General features: G+C 44.5%; 1 pseudogene; it reads right to left on the bottom strand.

The window, feature by feature from the left end:
* Positions 1–639: 639 nt before the first annotated feature.
* On the bottom strand, positions 640–1,448 carry LOC133746975 (transcription factor SOX-2-like; annotated as a pseudogene).
* Positions 1,449–7,374: the final 5,926 nt, after the last annotated feature.

Below are 7,374 nucleotides of genomic sequence, written 5' to 3'. Positions count from 1 at the left end.
CCCAGTGTGCCGGCGCCGCAAGGTGGAGGATTAGCCCATGAGATGTTATTTATTTTAAAGATTTATTTTTCAAACTCATAAAGAGAGAGAGAAAGAGAGAGAGAGAGTGAGCTTCCAACTGCTGGTGCATTACCCAGATTGGACAATGGCCAGCAAAGGGCCAAGTGGAAGCCAGGAGCCAGGAGCATCATTGGGGTCTCCCACATGGGTAGCAGGGGCCCAAACACTTGGGCCATCATCCACTGCTTTCTCAGGCCACTGAGCAGAGAGCTGGATCAGAAGTGGAACAGCTAAGACTCGAACCAATTCCCACATGGGATGCTGGTGTTGTAGCTGGTGGCTTTATCTGCTATGCCACAACACCATCCCCATGCTCTGAGATTTTGATTATGATTGAGTCAAGAGCAATATTTTAGCTGAAAATCGACTGGCTCCCTCTATCCAGACAAATGTCTCCATCTTTGTCCTGTTTCTTAAAAACTGGGAGCCAGAGAGAGACTTGGAAGGAGTGTATTCTCCTGGATTTCCAGGAAGCAGACATTTTTGCCTCATTAATAACTGGGGAAGAGCGAAATTGTTAGAATTGCCTCGTGGAAGACTTCAGCTAGACACCAAGGGGGCCTTCCAGGTGATCAGGCTCTATATGAGCCATGGAATATAGTGACTAGGGACATCGACTCCGGGGCAGGCATTGGGCCTAGTCGTCAACATGCCCGTATTCCAGGGCTTCCTGGAGTGGGAGAAAGAGGTAACCACGGAGCTGGAGCTGGCCTTGGACTTGACCCCCGAGCCCATGGAGCCTAGCGCCATGCCGGAGTGCCCTGTGGCGTGTAGGACGTGCTGTAGGCGGGAGAGTCGTCCATGCAGGTCCGCGAGCTGCTCCTGGAGTTGTACTGCAGCGCGCTCACACCGCAGGGTGCCTGGGCTGCATCTGTGCAGCGCCAGGAGCTGCGGGCAGCCCAGCGGGTCCTGCATCGCGCTGTAGCTGCCCTTGCTCCAGCCATTCCTGTGCATAGCTGTCCACGGGATGGTTAGCCACCGCGCCCAGGCCGGCGACCCTCCCCCCTCCCGCCCCCCGCTCACCTGCTGTGGCCGCCAGGTCCAGCAGCCCGCCGGGCAGTGTGCACTGATCCTTCTTCCTGAGCGTCTGGGTTTTCTGCCAGGGCCGGAATTTATAACCCGGTGCTCCTCCATGTGCTGCGCTCGCAGCCTCTCGGCCTCGTGGGTGAACGCCCGCTTCTCCGTCTCCCACAAGGGTTTCGACTCGGCGCCCAGGCGCTTGCTGATCTCCAAGCTGTGCATCGCGGGGTTCTCCTGGGCCATCTTGCACCGCTGCCCGCGGGACCGCACCAGAAAGGCGTTCATGGGCCGCCTGATGCGATCCGGGCTGTGGTTGTCGCCCGCCCCCCACGCCCTGAAGTCTGCCGCGGGCCCGGCGGCTCCGGCTCCGTCTCGGTCCTGTAGCACCTGTGGGCGCTGTGCGCAGGCCTGGCCCGACCCTTTGCGGCTGGGACTCGGGGCCTGAGGGCGGGGCGAGAGGAGGAGGGGAAGGGGCGGAGGTGCTGTGAGCGCGGGGCTTCCCGAGGAGACCAGAAGGGGAGAGATTTGGGAGAGAGAGAGAGCGAGCAAGAGAGCGAGAGAGAGCAAGAGCGAGAGCGAGAGCGAGCGAGAGAGAGAGAGACTGGAATCGGGATCAAAAAGCAGCGCTTCCCTTTGCCTCCGGCCGGTGCCACCACCACCAACTGCTGCTGCTGTCGTTGTTGTTGTTGTTGTTATTGTTACTGGAAAGGCTTAAGCCTGAGGCTCGAACTTTTGTGCCTTTCAGTTTGTTCCCTTCTTTCTCTCGGTCTCGGTCTTAAAGAGGCAGCAAACTACTTTCCCCTTTTGCAAACACTCTCTTCTATGCCTTGACAAATCCTGATGCATTTTTGGAACAAGCTAACAGACAACTGCCCTCTATTGTCGTTATGTGTGTTTATATATAACAGGAAGAATCTGTGAGGCTTGGATCGGCAAAGGTTCATACCTCTGGGGACGGAGGCATACATAAGTCTCCTCATCTAGTGTCCTATTCCCAGTGCGGTCTGTGTGCCCGTGCCATCTGCTTTCTTTACTCTCATCTGCCCAGACTAAGAGGGCTTTGTCTGCCTCTGACCAAGGTTTGCGCTTTGGCCAAACCATAGGGATAGAAAGTTCACCATCTTTCGGTTCTCATGGGGTTTTCTGTGGATAACACAAATATTTTTCAACCTGAACACCTGCTTCCGTCATGTTTTTCAGCACGGCGCTTTGTGCGCTCGACCTCTGCTGCCCCCTGGCGTCCGCTCTGCGCGTGGCCTGTCCGGACTCCAGGAAGACTGACCACTTCCCTGCTGTCCCAGCACCGAGCGGATTTCTGGAGTCTCCTCTCATGGGCTGGTCGTTCTGGGGCGAGGGTGAGGTCATCAGCCTCTCTCTGAGCGCTGACCCCAAGAGTGGAGCCCTTCTGAGGCTTCGGATTGTAAAATACTTAGAATTGCTCTACTACTTGTATTTTTTTGAAAACTTTTAATAAATATAAATTTCGGAAGTACAACTTTTGGATTATAGCGTTTTTTTCCTCCATAACCACCCTCCCACCCACAAGGCATCTCATCTCCTACTTCCTCTCCCATCCCATTCTTCGTTAATATTCATTTTTAATTATCTTTATACACAGATCAACTTAGTATATATACTAAGTAAAGATTCCAACAGTTTATACCCACATAGACACACAAGTGTAAAGTACTGTTTAAAGACAAGTGTTGCTGTTAATTGTCAAAGTACAACACATTAAAGACAGACATCCGACATGGGGAGTAAGAGCAGAGTGACTCCGGCTGTTGATTGAACAATTGACACTCTTGTTTGTAATGGTTGTGGGTATGGGTTAGGGGTTTCTTTGTCTTGATTTCTCCTTTTTGTCCTTAAAGTTAAAAGCGTTAAAGCACCGTAATCCTCGGATCCTGGTGCAACTGGACTGTAGTTGACTGCTGGGTGGCCTACTGTTGTTTTAATGGGGCACAGGGGCTGCTAATGGAATAAAGAATATATGGATCAGAAAAAAAAAAGAATAAAAAAGCAGACCATTTAATGGAACACAATGAAAAAGCCAGAAACGGGAAAAAAGGGAATTTCAAGTAAAATAATGGGGCATTTTAACATACCGTCAAATCATTAACTGTTTGTGGGACAAGTGAACATTCATTTTAGAAAGTTTATAAATATTACACCATGTTTCAAAATAATGCATGGATCGACTAAAACTCCAATTAAGGGAAATAACAGTAAAAGCTAAAAGTAAAGAAAATGTAAAGGCTGGGCAAAGGCAAGAGGCCTGAAGACATTTTTTCTGGAAGGCCTGCTTTGATTTCTTAAGATTGACCTAGATGGCACTTGTGGCCAGTTTCTGAAATCAGAGAGCACAGCTTTGTCTTCGCATCTGTTAAATTCCCACTGAAACCGCCCAAGACTCAGAGGCACCTGGCGGGAGCATAAACTGAGGAGCAGGAGATATGGAGAGGGATTTTAAGGGCGTCTACTCTAGACGAGGCCTTCAGCACCCTGAAATGCCACGCCCCTGAGTCCTGGTCAGGGCAGACGGCTTCCACAGGCTCCAGTGTTTCGTCCCCACAATGACCCCAACACTTGGTTAGTCCACCAACATCTACTACCCTCTGGAGGTGCGCTTGCACACTTGTGTTTAAGGGCGTTGCTAGGTTACAGTTATTGTGAGCTTTTTGGCTGGAGGCACCCTGGGATTCTCTGTTGGGACCTTGAAGGAAACCCGTGTTCATCACAGGAGGGCCTTAGGCATCTGAGGTGAGAGAAGTGGCTGCAAAAGCTTTTGGGAATATATAAAGTGTTTTCATATATATTTATATATAGGTACATACCGTTATAATTTATTTTATTTATATATACATCCATATATACCTTAAATGTTTTGGAGGATATATATATATATATACATATATATATACATATATCCTAAAAGTGTTTAAATAATATTGAATAGTTGTTCATGGAGTAAAAATAGTAAGTCTTTCTTTTTTTGAAAAAAATTGAGTTTATTTATTTGAAAGAGTTACACAGAGGAAGAGACAGAGACAAAGAGGTACTCCATCTACTGGCTCATTCCCCAGATGGCCACAAACTGACTGGGCAAAAGCCAGGAGCCAAGTTCCCCTATGGGTAGCAGGGGCCAAGCACTTTGGCCATTTTCTTCTGTTTTACCCAGGGCATTAGCTGGAAGTTGGGTCAGAAGTGGAGCCTCTGGGACACAAACTGGTACGAATATGGAATATTGGGATCACTGGCAGCAGCTTTATCTGCCACACTATTAGTTATCACAAAAATTTGGTTTTTCACCCTAAAAAAGGGCAATAGGAATAATTATATTTATCTGAATTTCTCCAAATGCTAATTAACCTAGTTATGAGTATTTTCTTTACCAAACTTAGCATTAACATAAAATGAAAGTTAAAAATACAATCTGTCTTCTGGATATAATGAAAATGTAAGAATGTGTCTTTTAATGAGTGAATTTTTTTTAACTTTTATTTAATGATTATAAATTTCCAATGTACAGCTTATGGATTACAATGGCTTCCCCCTCCCATAACTTCCCTCCCAACCACAACCATCCCCTCTCCCACTCACTCTCCCCTTCCATTCACATCATGATTCATTTTCAATTCTCTTTATATACAGATCAATTTAGTATATATTAAGTAAAGATTTCAACAGTTTGCACCCACATAGAAATACAAAGTGAAACATACTGTTTGGGTACTAGTTATAGCATTAAATCACAATGTACAGAACATTAAGGACAGAGAGCCTACATGAGGAGCAAGTGCACAGTGACTACTGTTATTGACCTAAAAAATTGACACTCTACTTTATGGCACCAGTAACCACCCTAGGTTCTCATCATGAGTTGCCAAGGCTATGGAAGCCTTCCAAGTTCGCCGACTCTGATCATATTTAGACAAGGTCATAAAAGACAGGGTGAGGATAGTAACCAATGATCCTAAGAGTGACAATAACGAGGTATAAAAAATTATACAGCATTAAGTGGGGAAGAGGACCATCAGTACACACAAGTTGGGAGTAGAGCCATTGGTGGTAGAGTAGAGGTTATGATTACGAAGGAATTAGGCCCAAGTGTGCTAGACAGGGTCTAGAACAAAGGACAGAGTCATTATTAGAGGAGCTAAGAAAGGTGCTGTCTAAGCTACAATTAAGTTTTCTGATTGAGAGGCAAATAGAACCTGACAGAAGGGGCTTGATAATAATCTGGTGGGCTTTAGGCCTTGTAAGTTAAGAGGCCCAGACCTATCTATCTCTTCACATGGGGTATATCCTAAGGGAGGTGTGAACCTCCTAGGGGAAGGCACCCTGTTGACTTTCATTACTTGGCTGGCCTGAGAGGAGAGCTGGCCAGGTAAAGGCAGGTGGAATCTCTAACAAGAAATTTACAGTTCTGCCTGCAATGTTACTGACGCTACTTGGCCGTCCCCTCAGCTGCAGTGGTCACTTTGGAAGTTGGGCTGAGTGAAGGGCTTTTCAGCTTAGAGCCAATAAGATCTGTGGCTCTGACCTGGGCATCCTTCGACTCCAGGGCAGGTCCATTTCCAGTGATCCACCTCTTGGCAGAGCTGCCAGGGCTCTTCACAAGCTGACTTCTGCTGAAGCCTAGGCTTATCACATTGAAAGCCACTGCAGTGGACTGGCCTGTTGGGTCTCCTTGAGGGCAGATCACGGTACAGATCAGCCATTAATAGGCCTGCCACCCATTGCTTCTGATGCCTCGCTTTCTTTTCCTCCTGGTTTTTGTTAAAGCAGACCAGAGGATGCAAGTCAAGGGAGTGCCCGTGTCCCATCTCTAATCTTCAGTGGCCTGAACTACAAGTCTATAGTCACAGGAATGTTCTGTAGTAGTTTTTCCAAGGTAGACAATGCCCATGAGGAAAATTATATTCTCACTTTAAAACTTTCTTTCCCTTTGGTCTGAAAGGGAGGTTTTTTCTACTTACTGTTTACTTCGCTGATGGTGAAGTAAATCTAGCTATGAGATTATTATTTAAGCTCTTATTTTGGCTATGCTATTACAGAAAAATGTTAGCCATTTCTTTTATAAGGTCTAAAGATTAAATTGTGCATCCTACAGATTCCTTCATAATAGAATTAGTTTCCTACCTTGAGGAATATAGAGAAATGAAAGAACAAGTTGGGCTTAGAATAGAGAAATGAGGGAGCAAGTCCTAGATCGCTTGCTGACAAAGCAATATCACATGAATACTTAGCAAATAGTTTCAACCATTAGATAACCACTTAAGAAAACATTTACCAGAAGGTCCAATGCCTTCTATTAATTTTAAGAATCATGTATTTGGAAACACCTCTTAAATATCTAACATGGTGTAGTTTGTTTAGCCAGTAAACTTAAGCACAACCATATAAAATGTTTTTAGTTTCTTTCTACCAACAAGTATAAAACATATGATGCAGAGATTCAGGTCACATGAATTAAAATGTATCTTTGATTAATTTTAGCAGCTTAAATTTATGGACAATTTTATCTATAAGCCAATTAAAATAAAATTCTTAATAAAATTTTCCCATGTGGACATACAATATGTACACACATATAACATAACATAATAGACCAATATAGCAATTTTAATAATAGCTTTTAAAATCTTTAACTCTTTTTGTAGATTGCCAATTGATTTGAATTGCTTTTTGTTTTTAGTAACCTCAGTTAACCATACTTTCTCTCAGTTGGTACTGTTAATACATTATTGGTTTCATCTGCTTACAGAGCCATCCCAAAGTACTGAATACAATAGAAGGGGCTGGAAAAATCCATAGGAACTTATAAGAGGACAGCTAAACACAGAACCAACAATGCTTTAGTTTTATGAGCAGCAAATCATATATAACTGTGGATGACAAAAGACTTTAAGTTGCCATGTTTAAAACTGTAAACTCATCAACCAACAAAAGGTACTTGCTTACTTCACAGTATTTTTGAAAGCACCTGTAGGATTTTACAAGTATTTAACCCTTTAGGCCTCTGGGGCTTTCTCATTAAGATAACTATCATGTCTAGTAACACAAGATCATTAGACTTTTTAATTCTCAAACATTTGTATTAATAGCATTTTCCATTCTAGAAACTTAAAATTTAGTACCATGTCACATATTGACAGTACTTCTAATATAATCCAAATAGCCTGATTAGTTGGTATCTCTATAAGATGAGAGACATAGGTCCTTCGATTTTTTCAGTTGGGCCTAAACTGGAAAATCCAAAGTCCAAGATTTACTGGAAATTTTAGAATC

This window comes from Lepus europaeus, chromosome 18, assembly GCF_033115175.1.
Source record: "Lepus europaeus isolate LE1 chromosome 18, mLepTim1.pri, whole genome shotgun sequence".
Lineage (NCBI taxonomy): Eukaryota > Metazoa > Chordata > Mammalia > Lagomorpha > Leporidae > Lepus > Lepus europaeus.
The sequence above is the reverse complement of the archived record's forward strand: the minus strand, read 5'-3'. Positions and strand labels throughout refer to the sequence as shown.